This window comes from Vulpes lagopus, chromosome 7 (assembly GCF_018345385.1).
Source record: "Vulpes lagopus strain Blue_001 chromosome 7, ASM1834538v1, whole genome shotgun sequence".
NCBI classification, from domain to species: domain Eukaryota; kingdom Metazoa; phylum Chordata; class Mammalia; order Carnivora; family Canidae; genus Vulpes; species Vulpes lagopus.
The window spans coordinates 31187794-31210073 of record NC_054830.1 but is presented as its reverse complement, the minus strand read 5'-3'; the positions used below and the strand labels follow the sequence as shown (position 1 = coordinate 31210073).

At 43.8% G+C, this 22280-nt stretch overlaps 1 protein-coding gene across 3 annotated transcripts in view; it reads left to right on the top strand.

The window, feature by feature from the left end:
• The window catches only part of PRICKLE2 (prickle planar cell polarity protein 2), a 321321-nt gene that overhangs the window by 200065 nt on the left and 98976 nt on the right, over nt 1-22280 (top strand). Inside the window, exon 1 of one of the 3 annotated variants that reach the window (XM_041760926.1) lies at nt 3893-4468. The exons of the other annotated variants lie outside the window; for them this stretch is intronic. The gene's annotated coding sequence lies outside the window, so the exon portion shown is untranslated. Of the gene's footprint in view, nt 1-3892; nt 4469-22280 lie in introns of those variants that run through there. 3 annotated transcript variants of the gene reach the window in all.

The window sequence follows — 22280 nt, the reverse complement described above, 5'->3', positions numbered from 1 at the left end:
ATTAGAGCAGACTTTTCACTTATGGCTTCTGGATCTTGTGTCATGCTGTGTAAGACCTTCCCCTCTCTAAAATTATTTTCTCATTCCAAAAAAAAAAAAAAAAAGATTTTTGACCTTCAACATAACTCAAATTATACTTTTCTTGATTTCTGATCACCTCAGCCACAATTACTCTCATCTTCTGTGTCTCTTTTCCTGTATACTGTATGCAGTCCTGGCCACTTATGTGAATATCTGATTTAGTATCTAAATAAAAAGTTGTGAAGGTCAGCAGTTGTGTTTTTGTTGTTGTTGTTGTTTTAATGAGAGGGAAGTCTCTTATTTTTCTTTTTACTGTACTCTTTGTTTTAAGGTTTTATTTATTTATTCATGAGACAGAAAGAAAGAGAGAAGCAGGGACATAGGCAGAGAGAGAAGCAGGCTCCATGCAGGGAGCTTGACGTGGGACTGGATCCTGAGACTTCAGGGTCATGCCCTGGGGCGAAGGCAGGCGCTCAACCACTGAGCCACCCAGGCGCCCAAGCAGTTGTGTTCTTGTCTCAAAAAGCATGTCCTGAATTTCACAGATTCCCTAATAAATATTTGATTGAGTGTCTCATATGTATTGTGTGCTCTCCCTGCCACCCCCTGCCAAGAAGTTTGCTGTCTTAACTGTGGAATTTCAATGTTTTTGCAGAAAACAGTGTGAGGTTTGTCCCCATTTCCCCGGGCTCTGAAATTTCCAAGCAGTTGGGGTCTCACCTTGTCTAATACTTAACAGTATACTTTCTAAAAATCCTGAGTAGAATGGTGTCCAGGATGAAAATACTTGTCATGAGGCATTACTGATCTGTGGGCTTTATTATTTCAATAATCTGTACAGAGACAATGCATCCAGATGCATCTCCAGATTCCCCATCACTAAGCCATGCCACAGGGAACTCAGAAATGTGCTTTTGCACCATCCCCCTCCTGAATGCAGTTAGACCTTTGAGAACCCTGCACATACCCAGTCCTGACATGCACCATGCTCGTTCTAATTGCTTGCTTACTTGTCTTCCCTCCTCATTCCTAAGCTTGTTTAAGGCAGGACTCGTGTCTGTCTTGGTCACCATGATGTACCTAAGGCCTAACACAGAGACTGATAAATAATGAGTGAATGGATAATGAATGAATGGATGAAGTGTCTATGCTTCCTAGAAATCTAGCTATCTTGGCCTTTGCACAGCCTCAAAGGAAGCTCCTGATGTCTCTTGGTTATTTTTACTGCTCTTCCCTAGTTCCATAGCCCTTGCAAATGTTTGTTGTTTCATGTAGGAAGAGCATGTCAGCAGCTCACCCATGTGAGGTGGGACTTTGAGTTATACCCAGGAAGTGGGGATGATTTTGCGGTCTCCATTGACCCACCTCCTCCTATCTTTTGAACTTTGTATAGTCAGTTAACAATCAGTACTAAAGTTAGCAGTGAAAGCATCATTATGTCCATTACTGAGAGCTTACATTTATTGAACGCTTGCTGTGTGCTAGGCTCAGTGCTCAATGCTTCACACTGAGGATCATCTGATTCTCTAAACAGCCCTGCAAAGGTAGGCACTATTCTTGTCCCTCCTGTTATAGATGAAAACCTCTGGCCCCAAATCCTACAGTTAGCAAATGTCAGAACCAGATCTGTCCCCAGGCCATTTTTTCCAGACCCCATGTTCTACTGTTAACTCTCATGAGGTTGGTAGGCCTGTGCCAGCTTTCTTCTTCATTGCTTCCCTTTGAATCACTTGTGAATTGCTTCTCATAATTCTCATAGGATAATAAGTCCATCAGAGAGCAGTGGGCCCATCTTCCGGTGAAGAAACTGGGACATGGGCATACAAAGTCAAAGTGACTTCTCCATGGCCACCCCCAGAGCAGAATGCCTCTTTGCCACTGGTGGCTCCAAATTCGTGTATTTGCTAGTCTCCTTCTCGAAGGATATTGAGGCCTAGGGGGACCATCCACTTTCCTCCATGCTCTGAGTTCTGAATGATGGACATCTAAAGCAGAGTGTTACTCATCCATTCGTATTCTGTTTCTATTGGTGCCAACTTAAACCAGGTCCCATGATTTTCACCATGAAAGGTCTTCTCTGAAGCGAAGAGAAGCATTCTGAAAGAAGTTATAGGGCATTATTAATACAATTACATATAACAAAAGACATAATTTAACTTTGCCACCTCCAACAAAGAAATTCATTTGAAGCTTCAGGAACTCCAGCTGGAAGGGCAGAGCTCATCAGAGTGGGTTCTTCAGGCAGGGGAGTGTGGGCAAGGAGCCGTGCTGACTGCTTTGTCCTGAGGGACACTTCTGTGCATGATGGAATATACCTCTCTCCCTGCTTCCCAGCCCCTCCCTCAGCCTCTACCTAAGGAACCCACAGCACTTCCTTATCACAGGGGGCCAGAATATTGGCTTGTACTTGCCTCTCTCCTAGCCCAGAATACTGCATAGACAACACTGAAAGAACACTTGATTTTATTTATTTTTTACTTTTTTCTAAGATTTTATTTATTTATTCGTGAGAAACAGAGAGAGAGAGAGAGAGAGAGAGAAAGGCAGAGACATAGGCAGAGGGAGAAGCAGGCTCCATGCAGGGAGCCTGATGTGGGACCCGATCCTGGGTCTCCAGAATCACGCCGTGGGCCAAAGGTGGCGCTAAACCGCTGAGCCACTGGGGCTGCCCAACACTTGATTTTAAGCAATAAGAGGTGAACATGGAAATACACAGAGGATGGAAACAATGACCATCCTAGTAGAAAGAAGGCCTTGGTGATTTTTTTTTCTGACTTCATCCAAAGTGTCAGAAATCACTGTTATTTATGGAGTGTGACATTGTGTCAATCCTTACTATCATTGCCTTCAACACTTAATCGCACTAGAACATGAGCTAGGAGAGGTCAAACTGTATATCTATACCTAGTCCTTAGAACAGTGCACGGCACAGAGTAGATGCTCGAAGATATTTCTTGAATGAAGGGATGGGACAGATGAAAATACTGAAGACCCCAAGAGTTAAGTTACTAGTGCAGGGTCACATCACTTGCAGAAAATTGAAATCAGGATTCAAACCCAGGAGTCCCCAGCTCTGTGGCGTGCCTTCTTCATGATTGCTTGGCTAGGCCTGTGTTGTAGGAGTGAATGGGATATATTAGAGACCCAAAGGTGTCTAACAAAGCTGCAGTCTGAGATTCAGGAAATGTGGGTTCTATCCTATCCTTCCTGAAGTCCCAGTATGATTGTGGGGGGAAAAAAAATGCTCTCTAAGGGTCCTCAAATGGCCCTGGAACGGTTTATGCTTTGTCATCTCTTCTACTCAGGAGGAGCTAGGGTCAGGGCTTGGAGGGAGGGAATGACTAAGTCATCACCCAAGCACCTGAGGAAAGTAGTCTTGTGTTTTATTTCCAGCGTGCACAAAAATTCGAGGAGGATGACGTAGTCTCCAGCCAGCAAACACCCAGAAATGAAAGTTAAAGAGAGGAAAGAAAGTACAGGATTCGAAGACTCCACACAGTTTTGGGGGAGGAAAGAGGAAAAAAAAAAAAACCGAGCTTGGATTCCACTCCTGGGTTAGTGCAACATATAATCTAAAACAGGCGCTCAGGTTGAGAACTGTGCCCAGATCCAATCCCCAGCACATAAGAGCACAGCCTTGAAAAAGAAAAAAGAAAAAAACCCAGGCATATATCTTTAAAGCCTCTGTTCTTACGTGTGATATTTTTATGCTCCTTCGGAGGTAGCAGAGCTGGGGCCTTTGCATCCCGCGAAGGCTTTCTTCCCCTCTCCCCGGCTTGGGGATTATTGATTTGGAAGGCGAGGCTAATTTCCATGTAAATAAAGCTCGGTGCTGGGCAGTGGGACGGGATGTCCAGATGCGGTGACTGACTAGCTGACGTCACGGCTTCATTAGCATGCGGAGGATGCGGGCACTGCAACAGCGGCTTCTCAGGCACCACCAGCCTCTCCGACGACAGTTAATATTATTTTTTTGGCCGAGCTGCACATTTCCTGGTTTGGTGTCTTGGGCTCTGCGACCTGCTGACGGGTCGCCCTGGGTCTGGCTCGGCATCAGTTGGTGACGCTGACTCTGGGGTCTGTGACTTCCTGCAGATTGACAAGCTGGGTTCTCAGGAAGGCAATCCGGAGCCAGAGGAAGGGCAGAAGTCACACTTTTTTTTTTTTTCCTTGCTTGGTGGGTGCCCAGCAGGGTCTCCATCCAGCAGTGCTTGTTTTCCATGAGTGCACGCAGAGCAGCTCCGCCTTGAGCCTGCTTCTGGCTTGGGAAGGGTCTAGGTTTTGAGAAGGGTTTCCAGAAGAAGATGCTTTGGCTGCCTGCGGTCCTGCTTGCGTTCTTAGAAGCCGGACCTGGGGAGAAAGTGAACTGTGGCAACTGACAAGCTCAGAGGGTCTGGTGGAAGCTTCCCTCTCCACCCGGAAACTGGGCATTTTATCCTCCCCGGAGGTAGGTGAGAAATTTGTTCTAATTCACATATTAAACAACTGTGTGTTTTTTAGAGAGGATGAGAAAGCTGGATGTAAATGCTTTGCATGAGGACAGGTTATCACAGCTCCGTTATCCTGGTCAAGTGACGTTTTTAGTGGTCCTCTGGCATCTTTTACCATTTCTCTACTGATTAGAAAGCTCACTTGCAAAGTGACATGTCACAGCTGTAGGGAGTCTTGAAGAAACGCTTCAGTCTCAGTGCTTTAGAAGCAGCAGTTCTGTAAAAGAAGTGCAGCTATCTTTAAAAAATAATGATAAAGGGGAGAGGGTTTAAAAACCAAACACCTGGTAGTGTTCATGCACAGTAGTCATTTCCGCTCAGGATGTCAGAAACCATTAGAGGGTCTGGGGAATGAGGACTTCGCTGAGACTTCCAGGTAAAGAAATGGTGCTCGAATAATTTAGGTTTAATTTTAGCCAGTGCTTTCATATTAGCAATGGTGACAGAGCTCCCGAATGTGACTGCACTACCAGGCTGAAACATATGACTCAGTGTGTTCTCTACATTGGGCTTTTAGGCAAGGGCTCCTAGTTAGTGCTCCTCACTCTTGGTTTCCCAAAAACCAATCATAGCACTGCTAATCTGCCATGGAGGTCTTGAGATGAAATCCAGATCTTTAATCCCATTATTCTTTGTTGTGTGGTCTTAGAATATGCTGGGGTCCAACAGGACTCTTATGAACCATAAATAAGCCGGGCTGGGCCAAATCACACCAGGGTAAGTGATCTGTACCAGATGCGATGCCATCCCCCGATCCAAGCATGGCTCTTGTATAATTTAGGCACATATATTATTTCCCTAGTGAGAGAGTTCTGCTTCCAGGCAATGCATCCATGACCACAGTCAGGGGAGGGCTCCAGTGTGCCGTGAATATATCGGCACCAACTGCCATGTACCAGAGCTGCAGCCTGGCTTGCAAGGCTGCAATTTGTTTTGCTTGAACATCTCTTCCCAGAGACTGTTTTAAACCATCTCAGTGAGACTTAAACTAAACGAAGCAGCCTGGCCTCCTAGCTGGAGGCCGAATTGGCAGCTCTAATCCTGCTCCCCAGAAGGTTTATTGGCTGCTGATGGCTTTCACAGATGGGTCAGGATGAGTATCCCCCTGGGCTCCAGAGTAAGTCACAACTTTGACAGAATTACCATATTTTGGAAATTTGGATTTTAATGGCTCCTTGAGTGCTTGTAAAGATTTTGCCTTTCCATCAGATGCTCTTTCCCCTCGGAAATTCTTTTTTTAAATTAAAACATGTTGGCCCCACTGGGCATTTCAGCCTATAAATAGTCACGGGGCAGCCAGAAATAATAAAATAGCGTTGTTTGGAATGGCAGGTTTGTAAAGGTTCCCCCTGCAATGTAGGGAAATAAATAGAAATGTAGGAAAGAAGATGCATTTATGGAAGCCTAAAGAATGAGAAGAAAACTTAGAGGTTAGGCACTATGGGATGATGGTGACTGAGGGCTCAGACTCTGGATTCAGACAGCACTGAAGACACAGCTAGCTAGTCCTCTCTGAGGACTGATACCTGTCTGGATGACGGGGAGAGCAGTAGAACCTACAGACAGTGTACTGGGTTTACAGATTTAATGAGATGACATGAAAGCATGTAGCACAGTGCTAGCATGTGGCACATGCTCAGCAAATGTTAGCTGTCGTTATTGCTGTTACTGTTTTCTTTTTGTAACTATTATTATAAACATTGTTATTTATAATACATTTCATTTGTCCGCAAAGAGGTGTTACTGGCAGAAAGGGTGCCATTTGCAGTGACTGTACTGTCCACATCCCTTCCCACTCAAGGAAACTTTCCACCCTATTGATCCAGTTGACAGAGTAAAGTGTATCATCCAGGGCTCCTGTGTTTTGTAGAACTCAGAGTGACCGGATGGTGTAATGAAAATCATTTAGCACTAGCTGGGGCTCAGGCATGCTGAAAGAAGGTCTCCTGTTTTGGCAGCTGACGAGTCACATGCAGAAAGCTGTGGGATCCAAATTGGAATTGACGCATTTCTGGATTTCTGTTCACATTTCTCTTCGGTTCCAACTTTGCAGGGGAGAGGCAGTTGGCATTTTTTTTCTCCATCCAGAGAGGCCTTTGGATGTGGGCTTCACCTGCTGGTTGGGTCCTTCGAAGTTCCAGGGCTGAATATATACCACCGTATGGGTGACTTCAGTGTGGAGGTGTGCTGTGAAGAAGGGGCTAGGCCTCCCTGCCCCCGTTTGGTCTCCACTGACACAATAGGTCTTTTTCAGACTTGGATGCATACTCCTCGTACCAGTGCATGTACTTGAGTCACATAGTTTGACAGCTCTTTCTTCCTTTCTTCTCAACATCTTTCTTTTAAATTTAGGTGAAGCGGAGCTCCGATGTAGGGGTTCAAAAGACCAATGAAAAGTGACCAAAGGAGCCCGAGGGGTCTTGCAGAAAATTTTTTCTCAGAAGACTCAGAATGGAGAGTTGGTCATTCTCGGTTTCTGTTGATTTTTAGTAAAGTTGTGCTTTGCTTAGAGAATTGTATTTATACCTTGATAATGGCCCACCTCCATTATCTCCTGCCGGAGCATGTGATCTTGAGAGAGTTGCCTAACATCTCTGAACTTTGGTTTCATTCTGGGAATATTGGAAATCTGTTCCCCTGGGCACACAGCATGGCCGTGAAATGGAGGCTGTGATGTCCTTGGCCACTAGGTGTTGGACTTTCTTTCTGGTTCCAGTAGTTTTCGTATTTCCCATTTAGTCCCAACCTATGAACAACAGGAGGTAATAGCTTCAATGCCCATTTGATGGAAGAAATGGAAGGCCACAGAGGGCAAAGCACTTACCTTAAGCGACACACTGGTGATGAAGCTTGGTTCCTGGCAAAATGTTGCTTCCACTACCCATCGATTCCAAAGGCTCAGAGTAGGAGCAGAGCTTTTAACCACCCCATGGCACTGCCAGCCATTAGCAGCAATGTGTCTCTTGAGAAGCCTCAACACATGGTCCTCTCCCATCTCTGTTGTTTTCAAACACACTCCAGTGAAAATGTCCTGTCCCTCAGTCAGAACTGTGGCTGTCATTTGGCCGAGGACTTTTCTTTTGTGTCTCAAGGCCCATGAAAAGCATTCTGTCTCCCGTCTCCCCACTGAGTGTTGTACTCAAAAATTAGGTGACTGCTGGTGACCGTGAACTGTCACAAACTAAGAAGCTTTGGGGCTAGGCAGTGGGACAGTCTGTTTCCCTCATTGATGTTCATGACTGCCACTTGCCACTTTGCTCCTGTCCCAACCTGTAAAGATTTGTAATGAAACATTCTTGATTTTTAATACCTTGCCCGCACGCACATGCGGACCCACGTTTGAATGATGCAGGAAAGAAACTGTTGGATAAGATCACGCTGGGTTCCCAGCCATGTAAGTCCTCCAGAATCTCACTGGGGACTTGGCCAGTTGAGTTTGGAGACTTGGTTTTCTTTTTTCTTTGGCCTGTTGTTTGAGCAGCTCTTTGTTTGGAGTCTGTAGGCCTGAGGCTTGCTCGTTTTTGTTATTTCCCTGGGGAAGAGGCCGAGGGAGAAAGAAGCAAGGAAAGAGAAAGGAGGGGGTGGGGGAACTAGTTGGAGGAGTTAGGAGGAGGTGAGGAGGGAAGCCAGAATGCAGAAGCAGCTGGGAGAGTATCAGAGCAATCTCCAATCCACCATGAAAGTGTAAAGCTGAAGGTTCCCTGTGGGTGAGGTTGCAACTCAAAGACAGGAGCCTCTGTTCTCCTTCAGCTAGAAATTCCTCTCCCCATCTGTCCTACAGAATTCTTAGTGCAGCCATTTTAAATCCTCAAACCCTACTGGTGGCTGAACACAGTGTATGTTTCCCACCAGAGCACCATGGACCATTTCGAAATATGCATTGAAAAGAGCATGTTTTTAAGCACAATATGAACCTGCCTTTCCTTGGTGCGTATAGATGGTAAACTTCCAGTACATATTTGGCCACAAAGTCTGTAAAAATCAAGTTGGTGGAACAAAAGACTCAAATTTTCTGAGCACTGACACAGAAGAGGAGATATGACACTCGAAGGGACACAGAATCTGGAAGCATCACTGGTTGGAAGTAGGGGCCCAGGGAATTCAGAGCTGGCGTCGTATGGGCAAGTGATACCCAAATCATACTCCCTCAGAACAGCAGAGTGAACCCAGAGGAGGAAGGAAGAATGATGATTTCCGGCATCCCTCTTCTTCCTGGTCCTAGCATTTGAGCTGCCGTATGTAAACCATCCTGAGGCTCTGAAGGGATCACAGGTATCATTTAGTCCTTGGAATGTGGCACAGAGTTGAAACCCAGGTTGGTACCTTTGACAGTCTGGCACTCTGCATGCCTCATGATAAATGGCTGACTTGAGTTGCCTTCATTCCTCTCACATAGCAAGTGTCACTAGCCTCAGAGCCTCCACCCCTCCCGGACTCCTTAAAATCAAAACTTATACATGTTATCCAGCCCCATCCAGGGTTAAAAGTAACTAGGACAAAAATTCTTAGCATTGCATTTCAACTGGGCAAGATGCCATTTTTCCAGCTCTTTTCTTGGCATCCATTCGTCAGTTGTGAGTCCTCAGAGATGCTTGTTCAAGAAAGTTCCAGAGCTCAGCTGAGAAACAGCCATACTTCTGTGCTCACAGGGTCAGATAGGTTTTCAGAGTAGCTGTTAGCATACATGCAAGTATGTTTTGGGTGTCTGTGTATCTATTTATAGTTTTTGTGTTAGTGTTTGTATGTATAGAAAAAGTGATAACTATCACAGATGGTATACCTACTGTGTGTTTTACATACCTTGCCTTATTAGTTCTTGCAGCAATTACTGTAGCTACGTATTACTAGCTTTATTTCATAGTAAAGAAACCAAGACTGCTAGAAGTTAAGTGACTTGCCCAAGGTTACATGGTTGGTAAAGAGAAACTGGGATTCAAACTCAGGATAATCATCATCCAAAGCCTGAGGGGTGTCCACCATTCTGGGCCTCTGTACACTCTTTACCATAACATCCACTGTAAATGTTTCTCTTTACCCTCTAGATCATTTCCGTGGATCTCTCATTTGAGAAACATCTCATTATTCATCCCTTAAATTAAAATCCTTTCAGCTAATCTTTTTGGTAAAATTAGAAGAAATATTAAAGAGAATTTGTCAGGCCTGAAACAGAATACAGTGGCATCTTCAATTCCGGTTTCGAATGTGGCTCTTAGAATATAAGAGAGGTTGGTTGGAGAGTCAGTTAAGACACATTGAGGTGAGGAATAAAAGCTAAATGCCGGTGGAAGCAGCCCTTGGTTGGACAAGAGGCATCATGGGAAGTTCTGCTGTTCTAAAACTGTAGGCAAACGTAAGCTAGCCCAGTTGGAATGTGGGTGGGGGCAAGGGGGGGACCACACTTGTTAGCTTTTAATGCCTAGTTGCATACACATCATGTTCTAACTAGAATGTATGTATTTTCCTTTCTGAACTTCTGTTCTTTCATCCTGAAAATGAAGGTCTTGGAGGTACTGGGTGGCTCATTTGGTTAAGCATCTGCCTTTGGCTCAGGTCTTGATTCCAGGATTCTGGGATTGAGCCCTGCATTGGGCTCCCTGCTCAGTGGGGAACCTACTTCTCCCTCTCACCCTGCTCCTTCCCCCCATTCATTTGCTCTCTTTTCCAGCTCTCTTTTCCCCTGTCTCCCTCTCTCTCCTCCTCCTCCTCTCCCCATCACTCACTCTCTCTCAAATAAATAAAATCTTTTTTTAAAAAATCAAATAAAATGAAGATCCTGAATCAAATAATCTATAAGTTCTCTTTCAGCACTGACCTTGATGAGTGTGAACTTTGAGAATGAACTCAGCCTTGTCAGTGGATACATGTGATTTGCAGCATCGGCTGCTCTGGCGCAGAGAACTAAAAGGTCAGGTTTTATATCAGGACCTGACCCCTCTGTGTTGTGACTATGTGCTGCAAGATGAGAAGCAGTAGCTCTCCAGAGAATGACTCGGCGCTTCCTGGAGAAACATCTGACCTTTGGATGTCTCACACTAGTGAAGAGGGGGTGCATGTATCTCACCCACCCTGGCGCTGCTCATTCACTCTTAGAAACCCTCTGGGGCTGTTGCATATGCAAGCATCCTGCAGAGTGCCCAGAGGAAGGCTGCTCCAGTTGAATGTGTATACACCTTGGGGTGCTGCTAAAATTCAGACTCAGCATTTTGAACATGCTCCCTGGTGGATGCCAATGCTGTTCTTTCTTAGCCACCTTTCTACTAGGCATAGAGGAAAGAAAACTTAACTAAATTCAGACATCCTAGGTTCTAATCCCAATTATATCATTCCTTATCTGAGCAAACCTCAAAGAAATCACTTAGCTCTTATAGAGTTTCTCCTACAGAGTTATAAAAATAATTAATAACTAGTGTTTAATGATGGCATATTCATGTGCCAGGCATTGTGCTCACTCTGGTGTGTGCTGTATCTTATTTCATACTCATGATAACCTTATGGGGTACAGTCTGTTATCATCTGTATTCTACAGAAGCTAGGCACAGAGAGGTTAAATAGCTTGCCCAAGGTCCACAACTAATAAATGGGTAAGCTGGGATTTGAGTTTCTACCATCTGACTCTAGAGCCTTCACAACTTGTAGAGATGGGGCACCTGGGTGGCCCAGTCAAGCACAACTTGTAGAGATGATAGATGGGAAAGATCTTGGGACTTACTTGTATGTATGTGTGTGTTACATAAACATACCATAGAAATAAATAAGTTCATTAGGTGAACATACCATAGAAATGAAGGTATTTATTTCTATGGTACGCTCACCTAAATATTTAGAACACCCGAAATTATAAGCGGTGGATGAGGTGTTTTCCAGATGTAGTTGTATTTGTCTTAAGTAAAACGTATTCCAATTTATATAAAGTCAGATGCTCTGTGAAGTTTTGAAGAGCACAGGTGTTTGCCGTGGCATCTCGGTAGTTCAGCTAGCCCCCCAAAAAAGGTGTTACCTCAGAGGAATGGAGGTTCTGGTTAACTGAGGTTTTCGTTGTTTGGAGTTAAATCCAAGTTAGCTTCCTATCTTATTTTTGCTAATTTGGAAAATGTACCCAATCGCTTTTCTGCCTTGGTAGAAAGACCAGGGTTATCTAACTGCATGGCCATTTAGGACACGGCAGCCATGTGGATTATTATCCTGAACGTGAATTCCCAGTGAATTTGTTCTTCAAGTGGAAGTCATAAGAGGTTGATTGCAAACATCCTCTGAATTTGATATCTGTCACCTTGCTGGACACCAGGCAAGGTGATCTGGTAGGACAAGCAGCTATCTGCTTTCTTCCCCCACTGCTCCTTGTTATTCTCCAAAAGCTTCTATCTGACTGGTAGAGGAAGTCTTCTTCAGGTGGGAAAATTATTCTTATGTGAATGTGTACCCATGTATGAACTCCATTCTTAGAAGCCTCACGACTGTAGTTAGTGTGGCACTTAGCTAACACCTGCATCACCAGGCCCCAGTCTCCCTTGTCTGTTGCAGACCTCACTGATGAAAGCCTACAATCTTTTCATCACACCCCAACAGAATCTTGGAATCTTTCTCAACACAGCACGCCAGGCAGCCTGTACCCATCAGTTGCAGTTGTCCCAAGAAATTTAACCCACATGCAATGTCTACCCTTAAAAACTCCCTGAAAGCTGATACTCTTTTCAATGTGGTAAATATGTATTTAACACCTAATTGCTTAGAGGTGTGAAAAAGAAATTATGTTTTCAACTTGCTCTACGTTTGTTCTTCCCTCCCCAAAGTGGACAACCTACAGGCCTATTGAAAGTTTTGAGTTAGTTGAATTTTTAGTAAACTGAAGTTTTAATAGTTTTTCTTCTTTTTCTGGGTTATGCATCCTGTTGTTCTGATTAATTTGGTGAGCATTGTTAAGGTTCCTGCCACTTTTCATCACTGGTGAATGTAGTCTTCATCCAGCTTTCCTGCTACGATGCTCCCGGAGGAATACCTACTTTACAATGACCTGCTTTCGGTAGACATCCACGGGGTGATTCAGCCATTGGGTAGGTGGCCACTGCATAGGGAATGGCTGCTTTTGGCCCAACAACCACACAGCGCTTGGCTAAAGCCTTCCCCTGACCGTTTATCTAGCAAGATTCAGGAGTTGGTTTAAATGACTGCTTACATTTACTCCTTGCATTTGAGTTCATCATGTCAGAAGTCACCTGGGGAGCCTGTCTAGACTGGATGCTTGCCACCGGCCAGAGCAGTGAATGAGCACCCTGCCCCACCCCATCTCTCAATCTCTCACGCTTTCTGTCCAGTTAGGACATTCTGAAACACCTGCCTCATTACGAAGTGGTGTGGAAATACAAAGCAAAGGCTTCACATATTCCTCCCAACCCTGTGAGCTCAGGTTCCTGCTAGAATGGCTTCCGAAAGGTGAGTGGGTGAAAAGTAATCTAGGCACACGACTCCACTGATCAGACTGGCATAAACCTGCCTTCCTCTCCTAGTGTCAGTTCAGCTGCCTGACCCGCTGCCTGGACACCGTGGTGGTTGCCTTCACTGCACTTAAAGATTGATTTGAATTCCATACCACTGAGTTGCTAAGGTTCAGCTTCCTTAGTGGTAACTATGATATCATTTGCTATTTTGAATTTTTAAAAGAGAGTGAGAAATAGAGCATCTGCAAAATGCAAGGCACTGTCTCTGGCCCTACAGGGAATGGCAGAGAAGGCCTATTACAACTGGTTCTTGAAACCAGGTGTTTTTAACTTGCAATCCAGGAGCACCAAAGGACCAGCAAAGATTGCTGAACTTTTTGAAATTAAATGCAATCTCTATTTCTGTGAATGTGTATATGTAAGGGTTATTTTGGCAGGAGGGTGTATTTTTGTTTTTAAAGGGAGAGGATCTGAGCCTTCATCAGATTCCTAAAGATGTAAAGTGACTCATAAGAAATGCTAAACTGACTGTTAGATTGTTGTAACCTTGTCCAGGAAAATATCTAAAGGTGACTGTGACTGGAAAAACCTATCCACCTATTCTGTGAAAGGAAGCATACCACTTTTCTGTGTGGCTACCCAGGAGCTAATGTTAAGCTCCATGGAACTAGAAGGGGAATTACCTGGATCTCTTTCATTTTACAGATGAGTAAATCAAGGTCTGTAGTTTCAGGTGCCAAGGCCATGGCAGTCTTTGTTTCTTATGTGTTTCAGAGACTTTGGGGTTTAAAAAAAATTTTTTTTATTATTTATTTATTCATGAGAGACACAGAGGCAGAGACAGAGGCAGAGGGAGAAGCAGGCTCCTTGGGGGCAAGCTGATATGGGACTCAATCCCAGGACCCTGGGATCACAACCTGAGCCATGGCAGACAGTCAACTACTGAGCCACCCAGGTGCCCTTCAGAGGCTTTTTTAGTATTCATTTAACACTCTAACGATGTTTTGAATATTTGCTTTTGGTTAGGTCAGGAGTTTTCCGTCTCTCGCTATATTCAAGGCACTCTTTTAAAAACTTGACATTTCACAATACACTTAACAGAATAAAATTTCACCCTAGTTATGATTTGATTCTCACTCATCCTAAATGCTTTCTTCTCTGCCCGTACTTTACTCTTTGCATACTTTCATTTAATCCAGGAAAAATGTAGCCTTTCTTTGGTATGGTTTTGATGATCTACTATCGATCGTGTTGATAGTAGACTCACACTCTACATTTCTGCCGTTATTGTAACTGTACATTTTTAATTAATGCAAAAAATAAGTATAAAGAAGATAAAATTATACACAACGATCACAAGGGTTTGGAGACTTCTGGTTGAGAACTGCCAAGCTAGATTCTGGGCTAGGCATGAAAGATTCAAAATTTTAAGGAACTATACCTATTGAATGCTTATTGTTCTAGATACAAGATAAGCTCCTTAACTTTGTAGAAGTTACTAATTACAGTGGGAAAAACATAATGGACACATTGACAAGACAGTTTCTGAGCATGACAAGTATTAAGAAAAAACATCAAAGGATGATAAAACAGCCAGTGAATGAGAAGGGGAAGTTGGCTACTTTCTGGAGGGTCCTTGGTGAAGGTGACTGTGAGTGACATGAATGGTGAAGAGTAGGCTGGTCTGCTCCTAAAAAGTGCAGGGAAGGAAGGCTATTCCAGGCAGAGGAAGAGTTGCTACAAAGATCCAAAGAGAAGGATGGCCTTGGCAAGTTCATAGGAAAAACAAAAGGTCAATGAGGCTGAAGTACAGTAGACGATGTGCAGAGTGGGACAAAATGAAGTTGGAGAAAGAGGAAAAGGGTAGATGACATTGGATCTTGTGAGCCAGGGTTAAAGAGAGTATACTTCATTCTGATTGCACTGGGAACCAGCAGTTTAAGTAGGAGAGTGGAGTGTTATCACTCTTGTTTTAAAAACAAACAGCTGGTAGAAAATAGGTTCTAGAAGGGCAGGGTTGGAAGCAGGGAATTAGAATAGCAGGCTGTTACAATAGCCCAGGCAGGAGGTTGTGGTGAATTGGACTAGGAGAGTAAAGGCAGGAATAGTGTGAAGACCTAATGAAGAAATGACCAACACTGATCCACACACCAAAGAAGTCCACTGTCTGGATGGTTGTTCATTGTAACAACTATGGCAAGAGTGTGTGGGCGTGGCTATTTCCAACATGCTTTGGGGGTGGGGGAGGGTACGTTCAGGGGGCACACGTTCTTCAAGCATCACCTTGTCAAAATCTGAATACAATAAATTCTTAAGTGTTTTCCTGTAGACCATGTGAATTCAATTCATCGAGGGCTTCTTTCCAATAAAACATGAAACTAGGAAATGTCATTTTCTTTCCATGTGCTTCCCCCTGTCCTCTTGCTGCTGCAGAATGAGGAAACTAGTTGTGGCTCGGAACAAAACCACAAAAACCGTTCCATAGATCCAGCTTCCATAGAAGGGAAGTCAGCATCTTGCCTTTTTTTTTTTTTTTTTTTTTTTTTTTTGCCTAGCCCTCCTGTGGGAAACCCTGAGAAATCTGTTTTGTTTTGTTTTTTCCCTTGGACTTGACTGAAGCCAGGTCTCTCCTGAAAATCACGTCTTTCCCTATTGTGTCTGACTCGATCTGAATTGAGGGGGCTTTACTTCCAGCTTTGGGATTTGGGAAACACCCAATTTCTTGATGTTCTCGTTTCCCAAATCTGCTGGGGTTGTCTTGAGCCTTTGGCCTCATTCACTGAGGAACATGGATTTCTGGGAAGGTTTTGCCTCAAGTCCTTCAGCGCGGATATTAAAGGGCCCCTGTCAAGTTTTGAAGGGTGTGACCATTGCCAGAATCCCCACAAGCCAAGCCCCTGAGGGATGCTGTTGCCAGCTGGCCCACAGCCATACCAGAAATGGCTGGATTTCAGTGGTTCTCTGTGTATGGAGCTGGCTGAGTTCCCCTGGATGAAAGGCAGTCTAATATAAACTGAAAATGTTATTAATAAGCAGCCACTTAAGAATTTCCTATGACTTGCCAGTGATTTGGGGGCCTCTATGTGAACAAGGAGAAAAGCACAACTTGTTTTACATGGATTAGGGGACCGGTGCCGTCAGCCTGAAAGGGCATCAAAAAGGCATTCAGGTGTTGGGTGAAGGGCTCTGGAGTCCAACAGATCTCAGTTTGCATTCCCATTTTCATCACCTCCTGGCTGTGGGAGCTGGGGTAAGTTCCAGAAATGCTCTGAGCCTTGGTTTTCCCATCTGTAAAATGAGAATAATAATGGTAATTTCCATTGCATACTGTGCTTTGAGGATTGAAGAAGGAAATGTGGAAAGTGCTTAGCACAGAGCTTAGCATACAATCAGAAAATATTTTCTTAAAAAAAGGAAAAGTTGGAGGGTGCCTGGGTGGCTCAATCAGTTGACCATCTGACTCTTGATTTCAGGTCAGGTCATGGTCTCACAGTCACGAGATTGAGTCCTGCATCGGGTTACATGTTCAGTGGGGAGTTTGCTAGAGATTCTCTCCCCCTCCCCCTCTCCCTCCCTCTCCATGTGCAAGCACACTCACGTTCCGTCTCTCTCTCTTTCACTCAAATAAATACATTTTAAAAAGAAAGTTACAGAAATCATACCCTAGAAATGGAGCCAACCTGACCTCACTTCCCCTGCTCATGGGAAAAAAAAAAGAATTTGGGGTTCTAGACACTCCCAACTGTAGCAATTGGTGTCTCTGAACTTCACTTTCTTTATCTCTAAAAGGGCAATACTAGCCCTTGCTATTTTCGTTAACATTGTAAGGATTCAAAAAAGTAATTCAAAGACTTACCTAAACTAAAAATGCATGGTAGGCTTTAAAGTGCTTGATTAGCCCCAGGGGTCAATAATTTAACATGTAACATGTCTGCCTAATTGTATTTTGGTAAGAAAAGAAGGTCATTTGTGTCACCCTGAAATACTAAAAGCATGCTAAAGATAAGTAATCCTTTGGTAAGGATAATAATCAAGTTACCTTGCTCAGGGCAGCACACTTTTAAGTATATAGTAGGTGTTTAATAAAGACTTATAGAAATAACTTGTTTGCTCCTCATCTGTTTTCCATTGATCTATCTTCTATCCCAAGTAGAATACATTAGTACGGTCTAGATTGAGTTCTAGAGAACAGGAACCATGACTACTTTTACTTGTTTGCTTTATTTTCCATCCTTCCACATACCATAGGGTGTCACATACCAGCAACATAGGTTTTGCTATGTGAAGCTTGCTGTATGTGTATATATATATATGTGAATATATATTATATTATATATATTATATATATATTAGTGAATATATATATCACTGTCTAATATATATATATATATATATATATATATATATATATATATATATATCCACTGTCTAATTCTAGCAGCAAGCCAATAAAGTGGTGGAGTTAGGATTTGAACCCAAGTCGCTTGACTCTAGAATCTAAGATCTTACTTAATCCACTGCACTATATACTGCCTTTAAGTACTTAGGCAATATTTAATGCCTTAGATCTTGTCTTCCTGAGATTAGCCATTTTCTTCTACAAGGGAAGTAGAGATAAAACAAGTAGTTCAGCAGATGGCATGGAAGAAGGCAAACAAAAAGATATTCTGTGGAGTCTTCCAGGCTTTGCCATGAAGTTTGGAGGCAAATGTTAGAATTCTATTTGTAGTCACTTCCTCAGAAACTTCTCCTAAAGGACTTCTCTGGTAAGGAAGTGCTCTTGGAACTTGCTCTGCTAAATGACCAATGAAGCAAAACATACATGTCATAAAATCATAGTTTGGGGACAAAATGAAGTTGAAGAATTTTTCCCAGAAAGAGTTACTGTTCTACCTTGGTTTATTCTTAACAGGGCAGTGGGTCTGACAGGCAGCTAAGGAAATCAGAGCTTCTCTAGATACTCATAGCCTTTCTTGGGGATGCAGTGATGCAGGTAACAGTGTTGCCATGGAGACACCATCCATGGCCAAGCTCTTCTCCTGAGGGTTCACTGTGTGTACTCATTATGATGCTGAATTAGCTAGCTGTGTGTTTGGGTAGGCAGATTCCTTCCTGGCCAGGGAATGCTTTTACAATGAAGTCAAAACTCCTTCAGATGGATTGTATGTATAATTCTCCGGCTGCCCTCTTGTCGCCATCTTTGACTCCTATCTGTATCTTGATGACACCTTGTTCTCTCCTAACTCCATGTCCTTTATTCACCTGTTGAGAATATTTCTTCCTTCTCTTTTTGCTTAGTATCCTCCTACTTGGCAACCTTTAGGTCCAGCTTCCTCAAAGGAGCCCTCCCTGACTCCTTGATAACCAAGAACTCTCTGTAGCACAGTGCCTGGCACATGGTAGGTTTCCTGTTAATAACTCTCCTAACAGCAAAGTCCTAGAAAGTGACTTTCTAGTTGGTTTATTTTAAGACATTATTTTGGGAAACTGCAGTATTACATGATTGTTTCAAGAATAGTGTAGTGAACTTCCATACATTCCTTTTTTTTTTTAAGATTCTATTTATTTATTCATGAGAATACACAGAGAGAGAGAGAGAGAGGCAGAGACACAGGCAGAGGGAGAAGCAGGCTCCATGCAGGAAGCCTGACGTGGGACTAGATCCCGGGTCTCCGGGATCACACCCTGGGCTGAAGGCAGTGCTAAACCACTGAGCCACCTGGGCTGCCCAATTCCTTTTTTTTTTTTTTTTTTTTTTAAGATTTCATTTATTCATGAGAGACACACAGAGAGAGACAGGCAGAGACATAGGTGGAGAGGGAAGCAGGTTCCCTGTGGGGGGCCTGATGTGGGGTTCAATCCCAGGACCCCAAGATCACAACTTGAGCCAAAGGTGGACACTCAACCACTGAGCCACACACGTGCCCCAAACTTCCATACGTTCTTCTAGATTTCTCTGTTGTTAACATTTTGCCACATTTGCTATAGGTTGTATCTCTCTCTCTCTCTCCCTACACATGCATACATATATTAATATTCTAGCTTAACCATGTGAAAATAAATGACAAACATCATCCTTTACCTGATCCTATTTCAGCATCTACCTCCTCAAAACAAGGACATTCTCCTCTGTATCCCCGCAAACAACCCTTCACTTTGGTATGTGTGGTTTAGCTCTTTGTGACTATATCTTTGTATCGTAGTCAGACAAGGACTCTTGTTTTTTTGTTTTGTTTTGTTTTTTGTTTTGTTTTTTGTTTTGTTTTAATCCCTCACAATAACCCCTGGGTTGTATAGTACATACATGTTCGGTGAATTATTGTATAATAAATGAAGCTGCCTGCAGCAAACATTTTTGGTATTCTCATCTTCCCCTTGGCACTCACCAGCCCAGTTTACTGTGACCCATGGTTCCTGCTGTAGTAGGAACTGCAGACTCCCTGTCTTGCCTGCGGGTAAGCCACAGGACCCCAGGAATAGTCCTCACCCAGTTGGTAATTGATGGGTGACCACCTCTGCCTCTTTGACTCTCCAGTGACACATTTCTGAGGAGTGTTTCAAGCTATCTTCCATAGCTCCTCAACTGAAATGGGTCACCGTGGCCAAAGCTTCAGCCTGCACATTACCTCACCTTATGTTGGCATCCTTCCCTTTGCCAAGTCCCTTTTCAATTTCCCATCAGGACTATTTGGAGACCATCTCCCACAATTCTTTACACTCAGATACCTCCTGAGGATCTGATTCTGGGGAAAGCCAATCTAAGGCATTGCCCCTCAGTTACTGAGACATCATTCCCCTAAATCAAAGTATGGTAAGAGAGGTTCAAAAGAAGTCTTTCTAAGAGAGGTCATCCAGGAGGCTTATTTTTCAAAGGGGGTATGTTTCAACTGCTCAGAAATTACAAGGTGAATTCAGAATAGGGAGCCATGTATATTTGCTCATGGAAATATGAAATGACATATTATGAGAGGAAACCACTGCCACTGAAAATTATCCACTACCAACTTTGGCAGCGCCTGGGAGAAAGAAGCTCCTCTTGATGCAGATGGCCAGAGCCACTGGAGCCCAGGCAGAGGGCAGGGAGTTGGATGGAGCCAGGCAGCATGGTCTTGGCTCTCAGCACACACCAGCCTCCTACCCAGCTGGCCCTGTCACGGTCTCGCCCTTTAGCTTCTGTGTTTATTCAGAAACCATTTTTCCTTTCTCACAGAGATAGGAATCTTGCTTCTAGACATGGCCAGTGTCAAGGTTCATGCCTGGGCCCCTCATTCAGACTGAGTGCTTGCCAAAAAGAGGGGAAAACAAAGTATTGTGGCTGGGAAGAGGGAGTGAAGGAGCCAGCCAGGCTGCAAATAACAGGATACATTGGTATCTGGGTATCAAGAACAAGGAACATAGGAATTTCAAGGAGAAGGGGATGAAAAAGAACAGAGTTGCTGACGGCACCCACTCAGATGGTGCTATCCCCTGAATTTCACATTTTATGTTTGGGCTTTGAGACAGGCAGTGGCCCATACAGTCTGGTCACTGTCGTGGAGGCAGATAGTAATGGGGGAGGGAAGCCTCAGACCACCTCCTGAGAGTGCTTCATGCCACACTCTTCCCCACCTCAGGGCCTTTGTGCTTGCTTTCCTCTGCCTGGAGATTTTGCCGCCTGGGTTCTCTCAGAGAGAGAACTGAGAATATCATATTCAGTATTCTGATCACAGCTCAGATGCCACTGGAGCAGGAAGACCTATCCTGACCCATCCTAGGTCCCTCTCTTCTTCATCTTCCTATTTATTTCCATCATTGCATTTACCAAAATCTGCAAATGGCAGGTTTCCCTATTTGTCTACCTGCCTGTTGTCTGTCTTCCCCACTGGAGTCAAAGCTCCATGAGGTTAAAACTGTTGTATGTCTTTATCACTGCTCTGTGCCCAACATCTTGATACTGTACCTGTGTCCTATAGATGCTCATTCACTGTCATCTGCTTGGGTGGTGGGCAGGTTGGATGGATGGATGGATATGGATGAATGGACCAATGGATAGTAGGACAGAAGGACACATGGGAAAAAAAAAAAAAAAAAGGAAGGAAGATTTGGCCACGCCATTTACAACAAGGTGGAAGAAAGATCCCTCATCTTAGAATCAGATGATGTAAGTGCTAATCTCTGAAGTCATGGATGAGTTTACAGCCTTAATTTTTGTGTCTGCATAATAGATTCAAATGCTAACTCAACAGTACTGAGACTGAATAAAGGAACTATGTGAAGATCACACAAATATTATACATCCTCCATAAATGTGGGAAATGACACAAGTAGTAGAAATGTAGCCACCATGTTCACACTTACCTGGTGTCCTCCGGTCAGAAAGCACGTGTTGGAGTGGAGAGGAAGAAGCCCAAGCCCTGGAGCTGTCATGTTAAGCCCTTGCTCCTTTGGGGGCAGTTTCACCAACTGAACATCCTCACTTCATTTCAGGCCAGCCTCCACTCATGTATCTCTTCTTGCCTGCCTCCCTTTCTGCCATTCTGATCCTTCACATGTGTTTTATGAAAGATGTAGAAGGGGGAAGCAGAAGCCTCATGTGTAGGTTCTATAATCATGTGACCTGTGCAGTTTCAGAGGGAAGCAGCTGATGTTCCTGTGAGAGCTCAAATTTGATAGCTTTTTTTGCCTTATTCACGACAGGATTATCTCAGCCCTATTTGAGGCAGGCAGACCCCACTTCCAATTCTTACCAGCTTACTAGAAACACAGCATGGTGATGACTTTTCTGCTAATAGCATCCATTGTCTTTTCATTTGTTGACCTCCGGGAAGCCTGCAGTCCAGTAAAAACTCTTTCACCCCACACATTTATGTACCTCCTAGGAACACCCAGGGGAGGTATCCCCACAGGACAGTGAACCAGAGCAACATTCACCTCATTTTAGGCTGGCACTTTGCATGCACGTGAAAAGTTAATGTTCTCATTAGAAACTTAAGGAAACTGGGTGACAGAGCAGACTGCGAAAATAAGGCTCCTGCCCAGCTCCTCCTGAGTCCATCTTGCCCAGGGTGGATCCTCCAGGTGGTTTGAAGTGATGGAAGTTTCCACAGCATTGAGAGTATGTGACTGATGTACAAAGGCCCAATTCTCAGCCAAGGCTTAGTGGTTTTAAATTATCCATGCCCCATCTCTCCCCACTTGCACAGAAAATTGAAAGTCGATAGCTGTTGAAATCTGGTTTTCAGATGTTTTTTATCTGACGGACCTAACTTAACTCTGTGATACCCGTAAATATATATGTGGGCCCCACATTGCCAGCATCTTCCCTGCTACGTAAGTAAGTCCTCTAATCCTGTTA